Genomic DNA, 12,305 nt, shown 5'->3' on the forward strand with positions numbered 1-12,305 from the left:
GGTACGAAGCTTCGTGGCCAGATCGGCAGCACGAGCCATCTAGTTTTGCTGGTCTTCAGTTCGAGTCTCGAAACTGAGAACTTTTTAAATATATTTTTCTTTTCTTTTTTTTACATTTTTTTAGATATTTTTATCCTTTATTCCCACACTTACTACGAACTTTTCCAAATCTTATACTACTAAAATAAAATTTTATGTCAAAATATTTCTATATTCAAGAGAAATTTTAGGAGTCGAGTTCATGCACATGCGCAGGATTCATTCCTATTCCAAACATTGTGCTTTTAGACCAGAATGACACCACGTTAAAACTTTTAGTGGATAATCTTAATGAGAGTCTTAGACCATTCAGACGCGCTGCGGGTACGAAGCGTCGTGGCCAGATCGGCAGTACGAGCCATCTAGTTTTGCTGGTCTTCAGTTCGAGTCTCGAAACTGAGAACTTTTTAAATATATTTTTCTTTTCTTTTTTTACATTTTTTTTAGATATATTTATCCTTTATTCCCACACTTACTACGAACTTTTCCAAATCTTATACTACTAAAATAAAATTTTATGTCAAAATATTTCTATATTCAAGAGAAATTTTAGGACTCGAGTTCATGCACATGCGCAGAATTCATTCCTATTCCAAACATTGTGCTTTTAGACCAGAATAACACCACGTTAAAACTTTTAGTGGATAATCATAATGAGAGTCTTAGACCATTCAGACGCACTGCGGGTTCGAAGCTTCGTGGCCAGATCGGCAGCACGAGCCATCTAGTTTTGCTGGTCTTCAGTTCGAGTCTCGAAACTGAGAACTTTTTAAATATATATTTTTTTCTTTTTTTACATTTTTTTTAGATATTTTTATCCTTTATTCCCACACTTACTACGAACTTTTCCAAATCTTATACTACTAAAATAAAATTTTATGTCAAAATATTTCTATATTCAAGAGAAATTTTAGGAGTCGAGTTCACGCACATGCGCAGAATTCATTCCTATTCCAAACATTGTTGTTTTAGACCAGAATGACACCACGTTAAAACTTTTAGTGGATAATCATAATGAGAGTCTTAGACCATTCAGACGCTCTGCGGGTACGAAGCTTCGTGGCCAGATCGGCAGCACGAGCCATCTAGTTTTGCTGGTCTTCAGTTCGAGTCTCGAAACTGAGAACTTTTTAAATATATTTTTCTTTTCTTTTTTTTACATTTTTTTAGATATTTTTATCCTTTATTCCCACACTTACTACGAACTTTTCCAAATCTTATACTACTAAAATAAAATTTTATGTCAAAATATTTCTATATTCAAGAGAAATTTTAGGAGTCGAGTTCACGCACATGCGCAGAATTCATTCCTATTCCAAACATTGTTGTTTTAGACCAGAATGACACCACGTTAAAACTTTTAGTGGATAATCATAATGAGAGTCTTAGACCATTCAGACGCGCTGCGGGTACGAAGCTTCGTGGCCAGATCGGCAGCATGAGCCATCTAGTTTTGCTGGTCTCCAGTTCGAGTCTCCAAAAAGAGAACTTTTTCAATATATTTTTCTTTTCTTTTTTTTACATTTTTTTTAGATATTTTTATCCTTTATTAACACATTTACTACGAACTTTTCCAAATCTTATACTACTAAAATAAAATTTTATGTCAAAATATTTCTATATTCAAGAGAAATTTTAGGAGTCGAGTTCATGCACATGCGCAGAATTCAGTCCTATTCAAAACATTGTGCTTTTAGACCAGAATCACACCACGTTAAAACTTTTAGTGGATAATCTTAATGAGAGTCTTAGACCATTCAGACGCGTGAGGGTACGAAGCGTCGTGGCCAGATCGGCAGCACGAGCCATCTAGTTTTGCTGGTCTTCAGTTCGAGTCTCGAAACTGAGAACTTTTTAAATATATTTTTCTTTTCTTTTTTTTTACATTTTTTTAGATATTTTTATCCTTTATTCCCGCACTTACTACGAACTTTTCCAAATCTTATACTACTAAAATAAAATTTTATGTCAAAATATTTCTATATTCAAGAGAAATTTTAGGAGTCGAGTTCATGCACATGCGCAGGATTCATTCCTATTCCAAACATTGTGCTTTTAGACCAGAATGACACCACGTTAAAACTTTTAGTGGATAATCTTAATGAGAGTCTTAGACCATTCAGACGCGCTGCGGGTACGAAGCGTCGTGGCCAGATCGGCAGTACGAGCCATCTAGTTTTGCTGGTCTTCAGTTCGAGTCTCGAAACTGAGAACTTTTTAAATATATTTTTCTTTTCTTTTTTTACATTTTTTTTAGATATATTTATCCTTTATTCCCACACTTACTACGAACTTTTCCAAATCTTATACTACTAAAATAAAATTTTATGTCAAAATATTTCTATATTCAAGAGAAATTTTAGGAGTCGAGTTCACGCACATGCGCAGAATTCATTCCTTTTCAAAACATTGTGCTTTTAGACCAGAATGACACCACGTTAAAACTTTTAGTGGATAATCATAATGAGAGTCTTAGACCATTCAGACGCGCTGCGGGTACGAAGCTTCGTGGCCAGATCGGCAGCACGAGCCATCTAGTTTTGCTGGTCTTCAGTTCGATCCTCGAAACTGAGAACTTTTTAAATATATTTTTCTTTTCTTTTTTTTTACATTTTTTTTAAATATTTTTATCCTTTATTCCCACACTTACTACGAACTTTTCCAAATCTTATACTACTAAAATAAAATTTTATGTTAAAATATTTCTATATTCAAGAGAAATTTTAGGAGTCGAGTTCATGCACATGCGCAGAATTCATTCCTATTCCAAACATTGTGCTTTTAGACCAGAATGACACCACGTTAAAACTTTTAGTGGATAATCATAATGAGAGTCTTAGACCATTCAGACGCGCTGCGGGTACGAAGCTTCGTGGCCAGATCGGCAGCACGAGCCATCAAGTTTTGCTGGTCTTCAGTTCGAGTCTCGAAACTGAGAACTTTCTCAATATATTTTTCTTTTCTTTTTTTAAAGTTTTATTTTAGACATTTTTATCCTTTATTCCCACATTTACTACGAACTTTTCCAAATCTTATACTACTAAAATAAAATTTTATGTCAAAATATTTCTATATTCAAGAGAAATTTTAGGAGTCGAGTTCACGAACATGCGCAGAATTCATTCCTATTCAAAACATTGTGGTTTTAGACCAGAATGACACCACGTTAAAACTTTTAGTGGATAATCATAATGAGAGTCTTAGACCATTCAGACGCACTGCGGGTTCGAAGCTTCGTGGCCAGATCGGCAGCACGAGCCATCTAGTTTTGCTGGTCTTCAGTTCGAGTCTCGAAACTGAGAACTTTTTAAATATATATTTTTTTCTTTTTTTACATTTTTTTTAGATATTTTTATCCTTTATTCCCACACTTACTACGAACTTTTCCAAATCTTATACTACTAAAATAAAATTTTATGTCAAAATATTTCTATATTCAAGAGAAATTTTAGGAGTCGAGTTCACGCACATGCGCAGAATTCATTCCTATTCCAAACATTGTTGTTTTAGACCAGAATGACACCACGTTAAAACTTTTAGTGGATAATCATAATCAGAGTCTTAGACCATTCAGACGCTCTGCGGGTACGATGCTTCGTGGCCAGATCGGCAGCACGAGCCATCTAGTTATGCTGGTCTTCAGTTCGAGTCTCGAAACTGAGAACTTTTTAAATATATTTTTCTTTTCTTTTTTTTACATTTTTTTTAGATATTTTTATCCTTTATTCCCACACTTACTACGAACTTTTCCAAATCTTATACTACTAAAATAAAATTTTATGTCAAAATATTTCTATATTCAAGAGAAATTTTAGGAGTCGAGTTCACGCACATGCGCAGAATTCATTCCTATTCAAAACATTGTGCTTTTAGACCAGAATGACACCACGTTAAAACTTTTAGTGTATAATCATAATGAGAGTCTTAGACCATTCAGACGCGCTGCGGGTACGAAGCTTCGTGACCAGATCGGCAGCACGAGCCATCTAGTTTTGCTGGTCTCCAGTTCGAGTCTCCAAAAAGAGAACTTTTTCAATATATTTTTCTTTTCTTTTTTTTACATTTTTTTAGATATTTTTATCCTTTATTAACACACTTACTACGAACTTTTCCAAATCTTATACTACTAAAATAAAATTTTATGTCAAAATATTTCTATATTCAAGAGAAATTTTAAGTCGAGTTCATGCACATGCGCAGAATTCAGTCCTATTCAAAACATTGTGCTTTTAGACCAGAATGACACCACGTTAAAACTTTTAGTGGATAATCTTAATGAGAGTCTTAGACCATTCAGACGCTCTGCGGGTACGAAGCGTCGTGGCCAGATCGGCAGCACGAGCCATCTAGTTTTGCTGGTCTTCAGTTCGAGTCTCGAAACTGAGAACTTTTTAAATATATTTTTCTTTTCTTTTTTTACATTTTTTTTAGATATATTTATCCTTTATTCCCACACTTACTACGAACGTTTCCAAATCTTATACTACTAAAATAAAATTTTATGTCAAAATATTTCTATATTCAAGAGAAATTTTAGGAGTCGAGTTCACGAACATGCGCAGAATTCATTCCTATTCAAAACATTGTGGTTTTAGACCAGAATGACACCACGTTAAAACTTTTAGTGGATAATCATAATGAGAGTCTTAGACCATTCAGACGCTCTGCGGGTACGAAGCTTCGTGGCCAGATCGGCAGCACGAGCCATCTAGTTTTGCTGGTCTTCAGTTCGAGTCTCGAAACTGAGAACTTTTTAAATATATTTTTCTTTTCTTTTTTTTACATTTTTTTTAGATATTTTTATCCTTTATTCCCACACTTATTACGAACTTTTCCAAATCTTATACTACTAAAATAAAATTTTATGTCAAAATATTTCTATATTCAAGAGAAATTTTAGGAGTCGAGTTCACGCACATGCGCAGAATTCATTCCTTTTCAAAACATTGTGCTTTTAGACCAGAATGACACCACGTTAAAACTTTTAGTGTATAATCATAATGAGAGTCTTAGACCATTCAGACGCGCTGCGGGTACGAAGCTTCGTGGCCAGATCGGCAGCACGAGCCATCTAGTTTTGCTGGTCTTCAGTTCGAATCTCGAAACTGAGAACTTTCTCAATATATTTTTCTTTTCTTTTTTTAAAGTTTTATTTTAGACATTTTTATCCTTTATTCCCACACTTACTACGAACTTTTCCAAATCTTATACTACTAAAATAAAATTTTATGTCAAAATATTTCTATATTCAAGAGAAATTTTAGGAGTCGAGTTCACGAACATGCGCAGAATTCATTCCTATTCAAAACATTGTGGTTTTAGACCAGAATGACACCACGTTAAAACTTTTAGTGGATAATCATAATGAGAGTCTTAGACCATTCAGACGCACTGCGGGTTCGAAGCTTCGTGGCCAGATCGGCAGCGCGAGCCATCTATTTTTTCTGGTCTTCAGTTCGAGTCTCGAAACTGAGAACTTTTTAAATATATATTTTTTTCTTTTTTTACATTTTTTTTAGATATTTTTATCCTTTATTCCCACACTTACTACGAACTTTTCCAAATCTTATACTACTAAAATAAAATTTTATGTCAAAATATTTCTATATTCAAGAGAAATTTTAGGAGTCGAGTTCACGAACATGCGCAGAATTCATTCCTATTCAAAACATTGTGCTTTTAGACCAGAATGACACCACGTTAAAACTTTTAGTGGATAATCATAATGACAGTCTTAGACCATTCAGACGCACTGCGGGTTCGAAGCTTCATGGATAGATCGGCAGCACGAGCCATCTATTTTTGCTGGTCTTCAGTTCGAGTCTCGAAACTGAGAACTTTTTAAATATATATATTTTTCTTTTTTTACATTTTTTTTAGATATTTTTATCCTTTATTCCCACACTTACTACGAACCTTTCCAAATCTTATACTACTAAAATAAAATTTTATGTCAAAATATTTCTATATTCAAGAGAAATTTTAGGAGTCGAGTTCACGCACATGCGCAGAATTCATTCCTATTCAAAACATTGTGCTTTTAGACCAGAATGACACCACGTTAAAACTTTTAGTGTATAATCATAATGAGAGTCTTAGACCATTCAGACGCGCTGCGGGTACGAAGTTTCGTGGCCAGATCGGCAGCACGAGCCATCTAGTTTTGCTGGTCTTCAGTTCGAGTCTCGAAACTGAGAACTTTCTCAATATATTTTTCTTTTCTTTTTTTAAAGTTTTATTTTAGACATTTTTATCCTTTATTCCCACACTTACTACGAACTTTTCCAAATCTTATACTACTAAAATAAAATTTTATGTCAAAATATTTCTATATTCAAGAGAAATTTTAGGAGTCGAGTTCACGAACATGCGCAGAATTCATTCCTATTCAAAACATTGTGGTTTTAGACCAGAATGACACCACGTTAAAACTTTTAGTGGATAATCATAATGAGAGTCTTAGACCATTCAGACGCACTGCGGGTTCGAAGCTTCGTGGCCAGATCGGCAGCGCGAGCCATCTATTTTTTCTGGTCTTCAGTTCGAGTCTCGAAACTGAGAACTTTTTAAATATATATTTTTTTCTTTTTTTACATTTTTTTTAGATATTTTTATCCTTTATTCCCACACTTACTACGAACTTTTCCAAATCTTATACTACTAAAATAAAATTTTATGTCAAAATATTTCTATATTCAAGAGAAATTTTAGGAGTCGAGTTCACGAACATGCGCAGAATTCATTCCTATTCAAAACATTGTGCTTTTAGACCAGAATGACACCACGTTAAAACTTTTAGTGGATAATCATAATGACAGTCTTAGACCATTCAGACGCACTGCGGGTTCGAAGCTTCGTGGATAGATCGGCAGCACGAGCCATCTATTTTTGCTGGTCTTCAGTTCGAGTCTCGAAACTGAGAACTATTTAAATATATATATTTTTCTTTTTTTACATTTTTTTTAGATATTTTTATCCTTTATTCCCACACTTACTACGAACTTTTCCAAATCTTATACTACTAAAATAAAATTTTATGTCAAAATATTTCTATATTCAAGAGAAATTTTAGGAGTCGAGTTCACGCACATGCGCAGAATTCATTCCTATTCAAAACATTGTGCTTTTAGACCAGAATGACACCACGTTAAAACTTTTAGTGGATAATCATAATGAGAGTCTTAGATCATTCAGACGGGCTGCGGGTACGAAGCTTCGTGGCCAGATCGGCAGCACGAGCCATCTAGTTTTGCTGGTCTCCAGTTCGAATCTCCAAAAAGAGAACTTTTTCAATATATTTTTCTTTTCTTTTTTTTACATTTTTTTTAGATATTTTTATCCTTTATTAACACACTTACTACGAACTTTTCCAAATCTTATACTACTAAAATAAAATTTTATGTCAAAATATTTCTATATTCAAGAGAAATTTTAGGAGTCGAGTTCATGCACATGCGCAGAATTCATTCCTATTCAAAACATTGTGCTTTTAGACCAGAATGACACCACGTTAAAACTTTTAGTGGATAATCTTAATGAGAGTCTTAGACCATTCAGACGCGCTGCGGGTACGAAGCGTCGTGGCCAGATCGGCAGCACGAGCCATCTAGTTTTGCTGGTCTTCAGTTCGAGTCTCGAAACTGAGAACTTTTTAAATATATTTTTCTTTTCTTTTTTTACATTTTTTTAGATATATTTATCCTTTATTCCCACACTTACTACGAACTTTTCCAAATCTTATACTACTAAAATAAAATTTTATGTCAAAATATTTCTATATTCAAGAGAAATTTTAGGAGTCGAGTTCACGAACATGCGCAGAATTCATTCCTATTCAAAACATTGTGGTTTTAGACCAGAATGACACCACGTTAAAACTTTTAGTGGATAATCATAATGAGAGTCTTAGACCATTCAGACGCACTGCGGGTTCGAAGCTTCGTGGCCAGATCGGCAGCGCGAGCCATCTATTTTTTCTGGTCTTCAGTTCGAGTCTCGAAACTGAGAACTTTTTAAATATATATTTTTTTCTTTTTTTACATTTTTTTTAGATATTTTTATCCTTTATTCCCACACTTACTACGAACTTTTCCAAATCTTATACTACTAAAATAAAATTTTATGTCAAAATATTTCTATATTCAAGAGAAATTTTAGGAGTCGAGTTCACGAACATGCGCAGAATTCATTCCTATTCAAAACATTGTGCTTTTAGACCAGAATGACACCACGTTAAAACTTTTAGTGGATAATCATAATGACAGTCTTAGACCATTCAGACGCACTGCGGGTTCGAAGCTTCGTGGATAGATCGGCAGCACGAGCCATCTATTTTTGATGGTCTTCAGTTCGAGTCTCGAAACTGAGAACTTTTTAAATATATATATTTTTCTTTTTTTACATTTTTTTAGATATTTTTATCCTTTATTCCCACACTTACTACGAACTTTTCCAAATCTTATACTACTAAAATAAAATTTTATGTCAAAATATTTCTATATTCAAGAGAAATTTTAGGAGTCGAGTTCACGCACATGCGCAGAATTCATTCCTATTCAAAACATTGTGCTTTTAGACCAGAATGACACCACGTTAAAACTTTTAGTGTATAATCATAATGAGAGTCTTAGACCATTCAGACGCGCTGCGGGTACGAAGCTTCGTGGCCAGATCGGCAGCACGAGCTATCTAGTTTTGCTGGTCTTCAGTTCGAGTCTCGAAACTGAGAACTTTCTCAATATATTTTTCTTTTCTTTTTTTAAAGTTTTATTTTAGACATTTTTATCCTTTATTCCCACACTTACTACGAACTTTTCCAAATCTTATACTACTAAAATAAAATTTTATGTCAAAATATTTCTATATTCAAGAGAAATTTTAGGAGTCGAGTTCACGAACATGCGCAGAATTCATTCCTATTCAAAACATTGTGGTTTTAGACCAGAATGACACCACGTTAAAACTTTTAGTGGATAATCATAATGAGAGTCTTAGACCATTCAGACGCACTGCGGGTTCGAAGCTTCGTGGCCAGATCGGCAGCGCGAGCCATCTATTTTTTCTGGTCTTCAGTTCGAGTCTCGAAACTGAGAACTTTTTAAATATATATTTTTTTCTTTTTTTACATTTTTTTTAGATATTTTTATCCTTTATTCCCACACTTACTACGAACTTTTCCAAATCTTATACTACTAAAATAAAATTTTATGTCAAAATATTTCTATATTCAAGAGAAATTTTAGGAGTCGAGTTCACGAACATGCGCAGAATTCATTCCTATTCAAAACATTGTGCTTTTAGACCAGAATGACACCACGTTAAAACTTTTAGTGGATAATCATAATGACAGTCTTAGACCATTCAGACGCACTGCGGGTTCGAAGCTTCGTGGATAGATCGGCAGCACGAGCCATCTATTTTTGCTGGTCTTCAGTTCGAGTCTCGAAACTGAGAACTTTTTAAATATATATATTTTTCTTTTTTTACATTTTTTTTAGATATTTTTATCCTTTATTCCCACACTTACTACGAACTTTTCCAAATCTTATACTACTAAAATAAAATTTTATGTCAAAATATTTCTATATTCAAGAGAAATTTTAGGAGTCGAGTTCACGCACATGCGCAGAATTCATTCCTATTCAAAACATTGTGCTTTTAGACCAGAATGACACCACGTTAAGACTTTTAGTGGATAATCATAATGAGAGTCTTAGATCATTCAGACGGGCTGCGGGTACGAAGCTTCGTGGCCAGATCGGCAGCACGAGCCATCTAGTTTTGCTGGTCTCCAGTTCGAATCTCCAAAAAGAGAACTTTTTCAATATATTTTTCTTTTCTTTTTTTTACATTTTTTTTAGATATTTTTATCCTTTATTAACACACTTACTACGAACTTTTCCAAATCTTATACTACTAAAATAAAATTTTATGTCAAAATATTTCTATATTCAAGAGAAATTTTAGGAGTCGAGTTCATGCACATGCGCAGAATTCATTCCTATTCAAAACATTGTGCTTTTAGACCAGAATGACACCACGTTAAAACTTTTAGTGGATAATCTTAATGAGAGTCTTAGACCATTCAGACGCGCTGCGGGTACGAAGCGTCGTGGCCAGATCGGCAGCACGAGCCATCTAGTTTTGCTGGTCTTCAGTTCGAGTCTCGAAACTGAGAACTTTTTAAATATATTTTTCTTTTCTTTTTTTACATTTTTTTAGATATATTTATCCTTTATTCCCACACTTACTACGAACTTTTCCAAATCTTATACTACTAAAATAAAATTTTATGTCAAAATATTTCTATATTCAAGAGAAACTTTAGGAGTCGAGTTCATGCACATGCGCAGAATTCATTTCTATTCAAAACATTGTGCTTTTAGACCAGAATGACACCACGTTAAAACTTTTAGTGGATAATCTTAATGAGAGTCTTAGACCATTCAGACGCGCTGCGGGTACGAAGCCTCGTGGCCAGATCGGCAGCACGAGCCATATAGTTTTGCTGGTCTTCAGTTCGAGTCTCGAAACTGAGAACTTTTTAAATATATTTTAAATTTTTTTTTTCATTTTTTTTAGATATTTTTATCCTTTATTCCCACACTTACTACGAACTTTTCCAAATCTTGTACTACTAAAATAAAATTTTATGTCAAAATATTTCTATATTCAAGAGAAATTTTAGGAGTCGAGTTCACGCACATGCGCAGAATTCATTCCTATTCAAAACATTGTGCTTGTAGACCAGAATGACACCACGTTAAAACTTTTTGTGGATAATCATAATGAGAGTCTTAGACCATTCAGACGCCCTGCGGGTACGAAGCTTCGTGGCCAGATCGGCAGCACGAGCCATCTAGTTTTGCTGGTCTTCAGTTCGAGTCTCGAAACTGAGAACTTTTTAAATATATTTTTCTTTTCTTTTTTTTACATTTTTTTTAGATATTTTTATCCTTTATTCCCACACTTACTACGAACTTTTCCAAATCTTATACTACTAAAATAAAATTTTTTGTCAAAATATTTCTATATTCAAGAGAAATTTTAGGAGTCGAGTTCACGCACATGCGCAGAATTCATTCCTTTTCAAAACATTGTGCTTTTAGACCAGAATGACACCACGTTAAAACTTTTAGTGTATAATCATAATGAGAGTCTTAGACCATTCAGACGCGCTGCGGGTACGAAGCTTCGTGGCCAGATCGGCAGCACGAGCCATCTAGTTTTGCTGGTCTTCAGTTCGAGTCTCGAAACTGAGAACTTTTTAAATATATTTTTCTTTTCTTTTTTTTTTTACATTTTTTTTAGATATTTTTATCCTTTATTCCCACACTTACTACGAACTTTTCCAAATCTTATACTACTAAAATAAAATTCTATGTCAAAATATTTCTATATTCAAGAGAAATTTTAGGAGTCGAGTTCATGCACATGCGCAGAATTCATTCCTATTCAAAACATTGTGCTTTTAGACCAGAATGACACCACGTTAAAACTTTTAGTGGATAATCATAATGAGAGTCTTAGACCATTCAGACGCGCTGCGGGTACGAAGCTTCGTGGCCAGATCGGCAGCACGAGCCATCTAGTTTTGCTGGTCTCCAGTTCGAGTCTCCAAAAAGAGAACTTTTTCAATATATTTTTCTTTTCTTTTTTTTACATTTTTTTTAGATATTTTTATCCTTTAATAACACACTTACTACGAACTTTTCCAAATCTTATACTACTAAAATAAAATTTTATGTCAAAATATTTCTATATTCAAGAGAAATTTTAGGAGTCGAGTTCATGCACATGCGCAGAATTCAGTCCTTTTCAAAACATTGTGCTTTTAGACCAGAATGACACCACGTTAAAACTTTTAGTGTATAATCATAATGAGAGTCTTAGACCATTCAGACGCGAGTCGGGTACGAAGCTTCGTGGCGATATCGGCAGCACGAGCCATCTTGTTTTGCTGGTCTTCAGTTCGAGTCTCGAAACTGAGAACTTTCTCAATATATTTTTCTTTTCTTTTTTTAAAGTTTTATTTTAGACATTTTTATCCTTTATTCCCACACTTACTACGAACTTTTCGAAATCTTATACTACTAAAATAAAATTTTATGTCAAAATATTTCTATATTCAAGAGAAATTTTAGGAGTCGAGTTCACGAACATGCGCAGAATTCATTCCTATTCAAAACATTGTGGTTTTAGACCAGAATGACACCACTTTAAAACTTTTAGTGGATAATCATAATGAGAGTCTTAGACCATTCAGA

Source organism: Argiope bruennichi, chromosome 6 (assembly GCF_947563725.1).
Source record: "Argiope bruennichi chromosome 6, qqArgBrue1.1, whole genome shotgun sequence".
Taxonomy (NCBI): Eukaryota; Metazoa; Arthropoda; class Arachnida; order Araneae; family Araneidae; genus Argiope; species Argiope bruennichi.